Below are 15,721 nucleotides of genomic sequence, written 5' to 3' on the forward strand. Positions count from 1 at the left end.
AAGAATTGGAATCTCCTTTGAGGTCAGGTGAAGCAATGATGAAGGGATTGCATCAGCATGAGGAGCAGTGAGAATAATGGAAGAGATTTTTGAAGTCTTTTAAAAACATTTTTATAAATGCAAACATGACCTTAAGGTTAGCAGGGGCTTAAGGGGAAGGGGCACACACAGACATTTTCACATAGAAGTAAAATTTTGGCAATAGCATGGAACCAAGCAAAGACTGTCAGCAAGGAGGCCAGTTAAGCCTCCAGACAAGAGGAAATGATGGTAACAGGGATGAAAGAAGAGAAAGCAAGCAGTTTCAATTCCTCAGTTTTTAACTTTAGCCATTGAATGGATGACATTAAGACCAGGTACTGAAGTCTGGAGACATGAGGATACGATGAACTAACTTTTAAGATACATTGATTCTTTTGGTGCGTATATGGGATCTTCAGTGAAGATTCGATTAATTTGTTTGTAACTGAGGAAAGGCATTCTAGCCCAGGTTTAGTTTCCCAGTAGGCTGTCTAATCAGTCCTTTATGAAACCAACAGGGCACAGGCATCTTGTCCCTCAAAAAGAGAAAATTTGAGCAGTACAGAAATAAGTGATTTAAATTACAACATATCTTTAAGTTTGGTAATTTTAAAAACAAAGTTTAAATTTTTGTTGTAATTTATTTATTTTATTTCTTTTTGAATGACAAACAGATTTGGGAGTCACTGGTAGAAAAATGATTATTGAGATGATTGAGTGTGATCTCAGAGAGGACCAAGAGCAGTAGTTGTATTTCCTGATTGCACATAGGAATCACTTGGGGAGCTTAAAACATATCCTGATGACTGAGACCTTTCCTCAGAGATTTTGATTATGGCTCAAGAAACACTGGCCTAGAGTGAGAAGAGATCCCAAGAAAGAATCTTTGGGAAAACAATATTTAAGGGTCAGACTAGAGAGAAAAGTAAGATAGGCTGCCAAGCAGTTTTGGAAAAGAAAACATTTTTAGAAGCATAGGGCATAGCTGTATCATTTGTGCTTGATTCAGATAATGAAAAAGTTCAAAAAACTCAGCCAACCAACCAACCAATCAATCGGTATGATTCTTCAAAACTTTACACTACCAACTAAATTATCCTGGGATGCATAAAGATGAAAATTATTGCTATGGTTCAATATGATATAAAATTAAAAAGCTTTTGTACAGCAAAGGAAATAAGAGTGAAGGGAGAACCTACAGAATAGGACACTATCTTTGCCAACTGCTCCTCAAGGCATTAATGTCCTGAATATACAAAGAACTAAAAAAAAAACACCAAAACCCAAAAAACCCAATAACCTAATCAATAAATGGGCAAAAGTACTAAACAGACACTTCTCAAAAGAGGAAATACAAATGGTCAACAAATATATGAAAAAATGTTCAACATCTCTAGTGATTAGAGAAATGCCAATCAAACTACAATTGAGATTTCATCTCACTCAAGTAAGAATGACAATTATCAAGAAAACAAGTAACAATAAGTGTTGGCAAGGATTGGGGAAAAATGTCCACATATACATTTTTGGTGGGACTGCAAATTAATTCAACCACTCTGGAAAGCAGTATGGAGATTCCTCAGAAAACTTGGAATGCAACCACCATTTGACTATCCCATTTCTCAGTGTGTATCCAAAAGATAAAAAAACAGCATACTACAGTAATGCAGCCACATTCATGTTTACAGCAGCACAATTCACAATAGCCAAGCTATGGAACAAACCTAGGTGCCCTGAAACAGGTGAATGGATAAAGAAAATGTGAGACACACACACACACACACACACACACACACAATGGAGTGTTACTCTGCCATTAAGAAGAATGAAATTATGGCATTTTCTGGTAATTTGCTGGATCTTGAGACTATTGTGCTAAGTGAAATAAGCCAGTCCTCAAAGTCAAAGATCAAATGTTTTTTCTGATCTAATCCAAAATAAGGGGAAGGGAAGAAGGAAGGAAGGAAGGAAGGAAGGAAGGAAGGAAGGAGGGAAGGAGGGAAGGAGGGAGGGAGGAAGAAAGAGAGGGAGGGAGGGAAGAAGAAAGGAAGGAGGGAGGGAGGGAGGAAGGAAGGAAGGGGAAAGTAAGGTTAAAAAAAGGAGAGGAATTTTATTAAAATAGAGGAGAGATCTGTAGAGTAGAGGAAGGGGATTGAGGAGGAGGAAGAAGGGACTGGAAAAGGGAAGAATAGTGGAATGAATCTGACTGAACTTTCATATGTGCATGTGCATTTTGGCACAGTGGGTTTTGGCATCTGGTGTATCCATAGGACACTGATTAAAAAAGAAGTAAGCTATAAATGGATGAAGAGGGACCAATGGAGTGGAAGGAGGGGAGAAGGGGACAGGGAGAGAGTGCTGGGGACTGAATTAGAGTGGTTGTGTTCCACGCTTTTGTGATTATGTCAGGATGTATCCTGGTATTGTATATAACTAAAAAGAATAAATTAAAAAGAAGAGATTCTGGTAGTAATCTGAATGCTAGAGGAGGGAGCTTGGAAAAAGATATATAAGTGTCCCATTTTCCCAGATGTGGAACAACTGTAAAAACTTAAATATAGTATGTAATATATAATATACTTATATAAAAATAGGACTGTAATTGCATTATAATATAATAATATTATTAATTAATAAATAATAAGCTTTAGATTATAATTTGCAACCAATTTTAGTGCACTTGTGTCAATTTCATTGAAATATTCACAGGATTGTAAATTTGAGAATTATTAACAATGGTTCCATTCAATATAGGAAGGAAGTTGAAAGATAAGTCTACAAACAATAATGTAATTTTTATTGAGACACAGCTCAAATACTATAAATCTGCCTCTTTAATATGGTACAATTAAGTGTTTTTTATTATTTTCACAAAGTTGTGAGACTAACTCTACTAATTCTAGAGGAAAAAATGTAGTTTTGACCTATATGGCAGGATAAGAATTTGCTTCTAGCCATTATATTTGTAAAGTACAGTTTTGTCTAAGAGTATGTTGAAATAGCTCTAGTTTTTAAATTACAGAGCTAAATCCAGGCATGGTAGCACATGCCTGTGATCCCAGGGGCTCATGAGACTGAGGCAGGAGGATCACAAGTTCAAAGCCACCCTCAGCAACTTAATGAGGTTCTAAGCAATTTAGCAAGACCCTGCCTCAAAAAATAAAAAGGGCTGGGGATATGGCTTAGTGGTTAAATACCTCTGGGTTCAATCCCTGGTACCAAAATTTGCCAAAGAAACTCATTAAAAATTGAAAGCAAACCCTCAAACAACAACTCGTTTTAAAAAATAGCTGGCACTGAGATATTCACTAAAAGTATATCAACTCACTAAACAACACCTGCCCATACAAAAAATACTTAATTTTTTAAGAAAAGAAATGTTATTTTACTTCTGTAAAAGGAATACTGGCATCACTTATATAAGAATAATAACTACTAGTTTGTCCTTTGTATCTTTCCTATTTCTCCTCTTGTTTCCATTGTCTCCGTCACAGATGTATGTCTTTTAGAGCACCACAGACTGTCACTCTGACCTCCCTGCTTCTGTTCTTGCCTCCCAATCATGATGTCAACTGATGCATTCAAGGATAAAGACTCATTCTTATGTTGGCTTTCCTGGTCATGGAGGTCTGTCTGTCCCTCCTCTCCCTCATCTCCTACCAACCATTCTTCTGTTTTGCTACACTTCAGGGAAACCACCTGCTTTCATTTCCTCAGACCTGTCACTCCCCTGCACCCTCTAAGTCTTTTTGTCTTCGTGTCATTTTCCATCTTCCTGGAACATGCTCCACTTCTCCCAGCCCTTCACCTGGTAAACTCCTACTTATACTTCAGATTTTGTCTTTAAGTTCATCTCTTTAGAAAGTCTTCCTTGACCACAACCACATACTTCCTGCTCTTCTCTACTGAGTCAGATCTCTCACTGTAAAGTCTTAATCTATTCTTATGCATTTACAGTTTGTGATTTTTTAATATTCATTATATAAACCAATAAATTGTACATTCAATAAGAGCAAGATTAAGTCTGTGTAGTTTATTCTTATATTCCCCACACTCAGCACACTGTCTGGCACATAGTAGGTTCTCAGTACAAGTTTTCTTGATAATAATGAATGAATAAATGAACGATCTGTTGTTCTCAATCAGCCTCATTGTGTGTTCCATATTCTTCTGTGATCTATTCTGACTGGAATGCTTTTCTTATATGAGGCTAATGTGTTCATTGCATAAATTAGAATACTTGATTTGCAATTGCCTCAAGTTCAGACTTTAAGTACAGAGTGTGTTCATTGGCCACATATCAATAGCTGAAATTAGATTTGATTATAACTCAAACTAGACAATCATGGAATTGAAGGAAGTCCATTTTCTATAATGTATTGGTACTCTAATCTGGTTGATTTTCTAGAAACATTTCACCATAAAATCCCTGGGATTTAGACTTACTGAATTAGAACTTTTGGGTGGGTCTGGGTGTTTGTATTTTTAATAAGCTCTCCAGGTGGTTCACATGTTGTGTGATCAGTACTAGACTATAGAGTGGCATTTGAGAAATAATCTTTCAAAACACTGGCCAAAATGTTTGATGCAACTGTCTTCTCACTTTGTTTTGGAGGTGGGTTGGGAGATTGAGAAGGACCAGAGCATTGTTAGAGATTTCTATGTCTTTTGTGGGAAGAAAATGGATGTTAAATTAAGGTCTTTTTTTAAAAAATTGACTCCTAGTTATGCTCATGACAATTTCCTTATCAATTCTTTCCCTTTCACATATCAGATATTGTATTATTACTTGACTTCTCATGTGTACTATTGAAACAGCTTGTTATATAACTGTTTAACAATCCTATATACATTTGTGTCTGGAAACTCAGGAAATATACAGTAGACCATTGTGAAAAGAAAGGAGATTAAGATGATGTAGGACCATGCCAAAGAGTGACTCTGTAGTAACTGTGGTCTCAAGAGGGGTGCTAGGGTTCAAGAGACATATACAAGTTTAATATTCTATATCAGTTAATATTAATATCTGTGATTCCAGTTGTGATAGGCAGGAAGTGGCAGTGGAATTATTGGATGGAGGCCACAAGGAATTATGTGGGATTTTAGAATAGTATCCCAAGAAAAGCTTAGTCAGTTGTAGTAGTCCTTAGGCATATGAATGTTTATCTTGAGAGCAGGGAGAGGGCATGGAAGGGAGGAAAGAAACCAGTGTTGTCTAGCAGCATATCTGAGCTATGCTGGGTTAAGTAATGGCATGGCCAGGCTTAAAGTCCCAGCAGGGAACTGAAGTCTGAAACTGGACAGGAGATAAAACTTCAGCTTGAGGAGGAACAGTGCCTGCAACACCTAGTGCTGTTTGTGCTGCATGTTTGCTAAGTTGGGCAGAGGGGAAGGTGAGACACTCTGTTCACATTGGATCCTGGGTATAAGGAAGTACGTAAATATCTGACTCTCTCTGCTATTGGGATGGGGTTTCTGAGCTGCTTCCAGGTTGGTTCTCACTGGCAACATGAGAACAGTGGAAGACTGCCTCATCACATCTGCCTGCTGTTTCTCTCAACTTAATTATTAAAGAACAGCTAGAGAAGATAGGAAGAAAGGAAGGAAGAAAACAAAAATAGGTCTTACAGAAGCCGGGGAGGGATCAGTTTTAATGAAGAGACAGTTCCCTTGTCTTTTGATACCTTCTCTGAATTCCTTATTTTGATTGCCTTGTTGTCTACTTTAGGAACTTTGTGATCAGTCTTGAATTTTCTTTTTCATTTGCTCTACCCAACAAAGTGTTGATTCTGCCTCCTGAAGCTCTGCTCTGTCTCCCTTCCTACCCTTAGCCATTTTCTCTGCCTCCATGTCTTCCTTGTTGCAATGTCTCCTCAAAGAATTTTTTTTTTCTCTCTATACTGAAAATCTGAGGGTCAGTATCCAGTTTAGAAGGCTTCAGTGGTTTCCTTTGCTGAACAAGACATTTCCTGAATATTTCTGAACCTTCATATATGCAGCTAATTCTCATTGTTTATGATCTCTGTATTGGGAATTTGCTTACTTGCTAAAATTTGTTAACTCCAAATCAATACTTATGGTGCTTTCACAGTTTAGAGCATTGCACAGGGCATGGGAAAGTATGAGTCACTTGACATGCACATTTCTGGCTGTGGTGAAACAAGGCCATGATCTGCTTTCTTGTTTCAGCTTTCATGCTACAAATAAATGTTCTTTTTGTGATCTATTTAGTACCATGGTTTTCAAATTTTTATGCTTTTTCCTGTATTTTTGTTGTCTAAAGCAGACCCAAGTATAGAACTGGAGGCTGCCTACTATTCCTAAACTCAAAGAGCCTACAATGTGTCTGTGGGAGAAAATATATGATAGATAGTCTTCGATGAGGCCTGAGTTGTAAGTTCCTTAGCCATGAGTTCAATGTTAATGAATCACAACCCATATCAGAGCCATACATATAAAAGGTTGTGCATTGATGAGTCCAAGGCAGTAATTGGGGCCAGCAGCTCTCAGGAATCTGACCTTTTGTTTTTCCCAGGACAATGGTTCAGTATTTGTTAATTCAGTGTTTGCTGTGACTTTATAGCTACTTCAAAAACAAGCATTGATTGACTATTGATTCAATTAATTCTTACAGATATGCTGCTATTATTGCTGTTTTATGAATGAGGAAACTACAGCTCAGTGGGGTTAAGTAATTTCTCCAAGGTCAAGTGAGTTGAGTATTTAGAAAAAGTGCTCAGAACAACACCAAAGTTCTTTCCCTTAGTGATAAGGTGCGTGACCTACAAGACTTAGCAGGGCAGATGAACTACCATACTATTTGGACCTGCCTCCTTTCTAGTCTTTTCTTTTTCCTAGTTTTCTCTCTGTAATAGAACATCTATGCTGCATCTTTATAGGACACATTTAATTTCCTGAAAATGCCATTTTTCTTCAGCTTTTCTGCTTTTGGGCACAATGTAATCTTTGCACTTTTACTTAGTTCTTTGTCTTGGTAAATTCATACCCATTCTTCTCACATTTTAATGATACCCTTAAAAAACTACATTGACCTAGGGTACTCAGTTATAGTTGGATGGGAGTAAGAAATTCTGATGTACTATTACAGTAGGTTAATTATAGATGACAATAATGTACTGAACATTTCAAAAAGCTAGAAGAAAGAATTTTGATTTAAACATTACACAATGTATATAGATATCAAAACATCACAAATACCACATGCTTATGTATAATTTTAATATTTTTCTGTATCAGTTAAAATAAATTTAAGAAATTAAAAAAATTTAAATCACATCAACATGGAAAAAACATAAAGCAGGTTGCAGCCACAGACAAAAACATGTTCCTAGGTTCTATGTGACATGGCAGTGAGGATTAACTAGTGAGAATCCTGGAGGGAGAATGAATCTTCAGGGGAGATTTGTGGGATCCTCAGCTCCAGCTGTTCTTCGCTACACATGTTTTCCCCTAACTGCTGAACCTGGAGGATCAGGAGGGAATCACCACAAGAAAGATCATTTTTGCTTAGTCCCCATGTATAAAGTTGGTTGGTTTATATGGAGCAGAGGTACAGGAAGAAATATATACCCAGAGATCCTCACTTTCAGGGATTCTTTTCATTATGTTTAGGATAAGTAGGGAGGGGAAAAGGAGGGAGAGAGGATGGGGAAGTAGAAGGGAGGAGAGAGAAAGAAAGCTAATTGTGAATGTGGTTATCTCTTGGCTTGATTTTCATTATTTTCTTTTGCTCACTAATGTTTCCTAAATATTTCTGACATATATATGAGTATATATCACTTTTAAATAAGAAAATATTTTTTAAAGTGCCTTAGCTGTGATTTGTATTTAGAGGAAAATACAAATACTATATGCTTTAATTAATAATAAGATTTGTGTTCATTAACTCAGCATCTATGGTGTGTTATGCACTTCATCTTAAATAACTCTCAGCAACACTGTGCAAGATATATATTATTATGGTCATTTAAATGGAAGAAGCTGATGCTCAGAGAAAATACATGACTTGCCCAGAGACTCATGTGAAAAGTGGCATAAGAGCTAGATAGTCCAACTTGAAAAACTATGCATATTTCTTTCATGCCAGTTGTTTCCACTATTATGAACATTCAGAAAAATGCCAGAAAAGAAGATTCCATTTTGACCAGTTCTTATCTGTGACTTATCCAATTTATTTAATTTTCTCCTTTTCTTAGTTACTTGAAAAGAGTTTATTGAAGTATAAATGCTCAGTAAATTTTGATTGGTTACTTTCATTGACTACAGGATTTAAACATGGAAATAGGATGTGCCAGGAACTGTTTTTTGTTTTATGTTTTACATTTGTGCTTGGTTTGTTTGTTATTTTTATTTCTTCTACAGCTGGTGGGCATATAAGTAGTAAATGGTAATGTCCGGTGAGGAAAGATTTGGAGAGATTGCACAAAAGAAAATCAGTCACTAACATTCAGGAATGCAGCTGTGAAGTTAGGTTAAGGCAAAGCACACTTTCCTGTGCACTTCAAGTTTCTTAAAAAAAAATAGACAACAACTTTATTGTATTTTGTTTTCTCTGGGGTTGCTCACTGGGCAGGTTTAAGATCTTGCCAAAATATTGCACATTGTTTAAAAACATTACAAAGAAATTTCAACCAAATAATGAAATTCACTAAATTCAACAGTTTTAAAAGATATTTTTAGTTGGTAAAGACTTTTGGGATTACTTCCTTAGTGTTTTAATCATCACTGTTCAATCAGAGATAACATTCAGCTTTGTGCTGATATTTTAAAAGATTATTTAAAAATTTCCATTTCATTTCCTGAGGTATAGTAAGATGAGAGTCTTCTGATTTTCTCTTCTTTAATTTAAAAATGATGTTCATAAGACATTTTTCACAATTCTTTTAAGTAAACAGGAAATACAATTATTTCCTTGGGATATGTAGATCTGCATGTTAAAAATAGTATAGGTTGAGGAATATAATGTGTTTTCTAAAATCAGGGTTATTAAATACATACTTGAAATAAGATCCAGTGTTATTTTTTAAATTTTTTTTTTCATTATACATGGAGACAATATCTTATTTTGTTTATTTATTTTTTTTCTGAGGATCAAACCCGGTACCTGACATGTGTGAGGCAAGTCTGCCACTGAGCCACAACCCCAGCCCAGTGTTATATTTTTGATATGATTTTACTAGTTGGAAGTTTTTTTTTTTAAATAAAGATTTTCTTTTTTTTTTTTTTGAATGTTCTTCCTTTTTTTTTTTTCCCCAAGTCCAGTAATGGAATAAGAGTTGAAGAACTGTCAGATTCACATGGAGACAGCCTTTATAACATCATCTGTCAGGTGTCTATCTCTTTAGTCATCTGGAATTCTGAAGACTGATTGAGGCCATTACAAAATGTACTTCAGATTTGAGACCCTACATCTTTACTGTTCACAAAGCCCTTTGCAGTGGTGAAAGGAACTGGCTGTTGAAATATGCTGAATGGTTAACTCTTTTCATATTTTTCTTTTATTTCTATTCAGATGCATTTATCTCATTTAAAAAAAAACTGTGCATGGATGTTCTCAAGCACGTTTTTTTTTTCCCCTATTGAGTTCTTTATATATTATCCATCATTTGCATAGGGATAGCTTCTGTAGATTTGCTTCTCATATTTTCCTAGGAAATATATATTGCGAGAAGCTATAGTTTTATTTCTCAACTGGAAAACATCATTTCAATGTTATATTAATTCTTAATATAATTAATTTTTTATGTTAATGGAAAATGTATAAATTATTAAAGAAAATAAACCATACATCTGTATAAACTTTGAAAAGACAAACCCTACAATTTATAGAGAATGCTCTCTAAGGGAATGGGGAATTCTATGAAGAATGCTTGTTAACAAGAAAAAGTAATGTTTGTCTAAAACATAGGAATAAATATGACTGAGGAACATTTCTGGCTCCAATAACTACAAAGGATTCAGTTAAAGTAACCTAGATTTTCTGTTCTCCAAGAATTTTAATCTCAAATTCATACTGTTTTTTTCATGAAAAGAAATTGTAGCACAAACATGTAAATACATAGAAGATTATTGGGTTTTAAGGAACAATTCTAAGAATCAAGATTTGTACTATATATAGAACACAGCACATATCATGTGGTATAATTTTATACCATAGTAATAATTATTATTAAACAATTTCATGGAATTAATAGGTGAAAACTACTGCCCGTAAAGCCTGAGGAATAACATCACATAGTATGTGTGATTTATAACTAGAAAGTTAAAGTTTTCTTCTCCTTTTACTTTGCCTTGTATGAAAAAATGATTATAGAAATAATAGGTATTTAATTCTTTGGTTTTGTTCATACTTAGCTATAATAGAAGAGGGTTTACATAGAATTTAGATGAGTGAAAAGTACCTTAAAACTTTATAAATTTTATCCCTGAAGAGCATTATGAGATTTTTTTTTTTAAAAAATGAGTTTTTCAGTCAATAACACCATCATAATTTGGTGATATTCATACTGACATTAAGAAGTATATACTCCTAAAGAAGAAATATAATGTAAAGAAATCCTCAAATTCAAATTAAGGAGAAAACAAAGATCTTTGGACTTCATTCTGTGCACATGTATGTTTCTGATTGTTTTTGATATTATTGGAAGTTGAATGAATGTTTATTTTTGTAAATAACAACAGTATTAGCCAGGTGATTTATCTTTGATTGATTTATTCTGCTTGTGCCATGTCAATTTTGGTTATTCATATCTTTGGACAAGGTAACTTAGTTTTTTTTTTGAATAGTCTTTTTTTCCATCATTTTATTGGTGCAATATAATTAAACATAAGAATGGGTTTTGTTGTTACATAGTCATGCATGCCCATTATATAACAATATAATTTGGCAATATAGTCTTCCAGTATTTCCCCTTTCCCTTCCCTCTACCCTTACCCTGATCTCTTTACTCTACTGGTCTCTCTTTGCTTTTCATGAGACCCTTTTCCCACATTTCTTTTCCTTCATCCTCCCTAGCTTCCACATAGGAGAGAAAACATATGAACTTTGATTTTTCTGAGTTTGACTTATTTTGCTTAACATAATGTTCTCAAGTTCCATCCATTTTCCTTCAAATGACATAATTTTGTTCTTTATGGCTGAAAAAACTCCATGGTATACAAATACCACATTTCATCATCCATTCAGCCATTGATGAACACCAAGGCTGGTGTCTTTTCCTTTGCTATTCAGAAGCTTGTTAATTTTATGCCATTATGTTTATTAATTCTTGGTATTATTTCCTGAGCTTTAGGAGTCCTATAGAGGAAGTTATTACCTGTCTATATGTTGGAGTGTTGACCCTACATTTTTTTCTAGGAACTGCAAAATATTTGGTCTAATTCCTAGGTCCTTGATCCATTTTGAATCCACAGAGTGAGAGATGGGGATCTAGTCTCATTTTTATTTTTTAAAAAATATATTTCTATATTTTATTAATTTTTTATTCAACAAATTCAAATTTTCAGGCAATTTGCAAAAAGTAAATTTCATTTATGTTACAGTATTAATTAACCAGACTCTACAATACACATATTTTTGGCAATAATATTAATCAACATTTAATCTGTATTACATTTCAAAGCTCACAATCCGACCTGACCCTGTGGTTTGAATCAACTTAGGTAATTAATAAGATACTCTGAGTACGGGAGTTCTAAAAGAGAACATGACACTAAGCACCCATAGCTAATGAGTCACATTGAGAATGACAAGGGCTTTGGTTTATTTAGTCTCAACATTGTGCTCTTTGCTCTTCAGGCTGTGACTGAATCTCTAAATTTTTTTAAAAATTTAATTTGTTATATATGACAATAGGATGCATTAAAATTCATATTACATATATAGAGCACAATTTTTCATATCTCTGGTTGTACACAAAGTAGAGTCACATCCTTTGTGTCTTCATATATGTAGTTAGGGTAATGATGACCATTGCATTTCACCATCTTTCCTACCCCTATGCCCCCTCCCTTTCCTTCTCTCCCCTTTTCCCCGGTCCCCTATCTAGAGTTCATTTAATCCTCTCCCCCTATCCCCCCACAGCATATTATGAATCATCTTCCTTTAATTAGAGAAATCGTTAGGCATTTGGTTTTTTGGGGAGATTGGGTAATTTCACTTAATATGATATTCTCTAACTGCATCCATTTACCTGCAAATGCCATGATTTTATTCTCTTTTAATGCTGAGTAATATTCCATTGTGTGTGTGTGTGTGTGTATATATATATATATATATATATATATATATATATATATATATATATCACATTTTCTTTATCCGTTTATCTACTGAAGGGCATCTAGATTGGTTCCACAGTTTAGCTATTATGAATTGTGCTGCTATAAACATTAATGTGGCTGTGTCCCTGAAGTATGCTGTTTTTAAGTCGTTTGGGTATTGGGTATAGACCAAGGAGTGGGATAGCTGGGTCAAATAGTGGTTCCATTCCCAGTTTCCCAAGGAATCTCCATACTGCTTTCAATGTTGGCTGCACCAAATTGCATTCCCACCAGCAATGTATGAGTGTGCCTTTTTCTTTTACATCCTTGCCAACACTTATTGTTGTTTGTATTCTTAATAGCTGCCATTCTGACTGGAGTGAGATGAAATCTTAGAGTAGTTTTTATTTGCATTTCTCAGAAGAAGATTAACAATCAACCAAAAAATATATGAAAAAATGTTCAACATCTAGTCTGATTTTTCTACACATGATAACCAATTTTCCCACCACTATTTGTTAAAAAGACTATCTTTTCTCCAGGGTATGATATTAGTGTCTCTGCCAAAGATCAGATGACTGTATCTGAGTGGGTTTGTCTCTGTGTCTACTGTTCCATTATTCTATCTGTCAGCTTTTATGTCAGTACCATGCAATTTTTGAAACTATAGTTCTGTAGCATAATTTGAAGTTAGGTATTGTGATGTCTGCAGAATTGATTTTTTGGCTTAGCATTGTTTTTGGTTCTTCTGGGTCTTCTTCGAAGTGAATTTTAGGATTTTTTCTAGTTCTATGAAGAATGTCTTTGGTAGTTTGATAGGGATATTTTATTCAATTTGTAGATTGTTTTTGGTTATATGGCCAGTGAAGTGATATTAATTCTTCCTACCCATAAACATGGGGCATCTTTCCATTTTCTTGTGTTTTCTTCAATTTCTTTCTATAGTGTTCTATCATTTTCATTGTAGAGTTTTTTTTTTTTGCCTCCTTGGTTAGATTTATTCCCAAGTGTTTTCATCATTTTTTTTTTGGGGGGGGGAGGTACTGGGGATTGAACTCAGGGATGCTTAACCACTGTTCCCAACCCCAGTCCTTTTTTTTAAAAAAATTATTTTGATACAGGGTCTTGCTAAGTTACCTAGGACCTTGCTAAGTTGCTGAGGCTGGCTTTGAACTTTCAAAACTACTGACTCAGCCTCTCCAGTTGCTGGGATTACAGGCATGTACCACCATGCCCAGTTCCTATCTTTTCTTGTTTTGGGCTGTTGTGAATAGGACCATTTTCCTGATTTATTTCTCAGAAGATTCATTATTGGTACATAGGAGAGCTCTTGACTCTTGTAGTTTTATTTGGGTATGTATAGATTGTTTTTTGGGACAACTAATTAAGGCAACTCCCTTTGAATGGACACTTTGGGTAGAGGTAGCATTTTTCTTCCAGTTGACCTTTGATTCTTTTGAGGAGAAACAAGGTTATTGGGAATTATCTATAGCTATATTTGTTGAATGCCACAGTCTGGCTGCAGCAAAATAATTGGGGGGTGACGAGCAACTTGTGTACATTGATACAGCAGGAGTGGGAGCCGTTTATTGTAGGACAGGAGGGGTATATATACATTCCACACATCTTATCTTAATTAACATAAACTAGATACAGCAATCAACCAATAAGGAATCTCAACACTTAATGGCTCGCTGGCGTTACTTCACAAACCACTCCCTCTGGCAAAATGCCAGGAGCCATTTTGACTTGTATACAGACTCTAACAGTTGAAATCATGGATTTCCCTGAATTCCTGACCTCAGGACCTGTTATGGTTTGGAGGTAAGGTATTTCCCCAAATGCTCATGTGTGAGACAATACAAGAAGGTTTAAGAGAGAAATGATTGGGTTATGAGAGCCATAATTAATTGATGACCTGATGGGATTAATTGAGTGGTAATTTAAGGCAGATGTGATTTGTCTGGAGGAGTTGAGGCATTAGGGGCATGGCTTTGAGATATATATATTTGTATTTGACAAATAGAGATCTCTCTCTCTCTCTCTCTGCTTTCTGATCATCATGTGAGCTGCTTCCCTCTGCCACACTCTTCCACCATGATGTTCTGCCTAACCTGAAGCCCTGGAAATTGGAGCCAGCTGTCTATAGAGTGAGACCTCTGAAACTGTGAGCCCCTGAAAAAACTTTTTTCCTCTATAATTGTGCTGGGTGAGTCTTTTAGTCCCAGCAATGAAAAAGCTGACTAAAACAGGGCCTTTGTACATGCTTTATTTCCTGCATGGGATGATCTTCCTTTATTGTCAGTAGAGCTGATTCTATCTTATGCTTTAGGGTCTTTTCCTATCAGCATAGCTATCCCTCCTTAAAGAGATTATCATATATAAAATTTCCCTAGAGACATGTAAGAATGTATTAATAGTGATTAACTGAAACTGGAATTGAAGAAAAAAAAGTTTTGCTTTTTTTTCCTTTATAGCTTTTTTTTTGTTATTTACACATTTTTGTCTCCAGAATGTATTAATTGTATTTTTGAAGTTCTTCTTTATCATCAGAGTGAAACTTTCATGGGATGGCTATAAATATGAGGTCCTGTGATGCCATTACATATTGAATTATGTTATAATACACACTAGAAACACATCTTTATCTGGCACAGGAGTTCATGTTGTATAAGCTCATTGATACCCTTGATATTTTTCTTCTTCAGTTACATTCCAACCACTTATTCATTCAGTCGAAAATACTTTCTGAGTGTCCATGGAACTAGATTATAAATTCATAGACCCTATCCCTGTGGAATTTGATTCCTAAGGTGTACTAATGGATACTTTATTGTGAGGGTATGATACCGTAAATACAAAAATGGAAAAAAAAAACAATTACAGATTGATGAATGCTGTGGCAAAATAACAAGGGACTAAGAAATAGAATAAAGGTAGAAGAAGTTTCCTTCCTTTTAGATGGGGTAGCCAAGGAAAATCTGCTATTGACAGTCATGAAAGGAACTGAAAGTCAGTATCACAAATCCTCACTCTCTTGTCTCTAATTGACACATATCAAAATTTGTGGTAGAAATTGCCATCTTCTTTATTTTTTCTGCTGATACATTTTGATTTTTCCATTTTATATTTGTTTTGTTAGATTTTGGAGGTAGAGGTTTTGTAATTCTGAGTTTCTTTTTTCTTATGATCATCTTTTCTGAAATGATTATTACTCACTATAAGAAAAATAGTAAATGTTTATCAAATGAGAATATGGTTCAAAAAAAAGGTGTAGCTCTTTCTTTCTGCCTGTAATTAGTTAGTAAAGACAGTGTCTACTGTGACCATATATAGTTTTTGATACTGAAATAATAGCATTGACATGTAATATTATCAATATTTACTCTGAACAGGTAGGGAGTAGTACAATATGTTG

At 34.9% G+C, this 15,721-nt stretch overlaps 1 protein-coding gene across 1 annotated transcript in view; it reads left to right on the top strand.

Annotated features, from left to right (window-relative positions):
- Window positions 1-15,721, top strand: part of Sugct (succinyl-CoA:glutarate-CoA transferase) — a 694,122-nt gene that overhangs the window by 213,835 nt on the left and 464,566 nt on the right. The gene's annotated exons all lie outside the window — the stretch shown is intronic.

This window comes from Urocitellus parryii, chromosome 3 (genome assembly GCF_045843805.1).
Source record: "Urocitellus parryii isolate mUroPar1 chromosome 3, mUroPar1.hap1, whole genome shotgun sequence".
Taxonomy (NCBI): domain Eukaryota; kingdom Metazoa; phylum Chordata; class Mammalia; order Rodentia; family Sciuridae; genus Urocitellus; species Urocitellus parryii.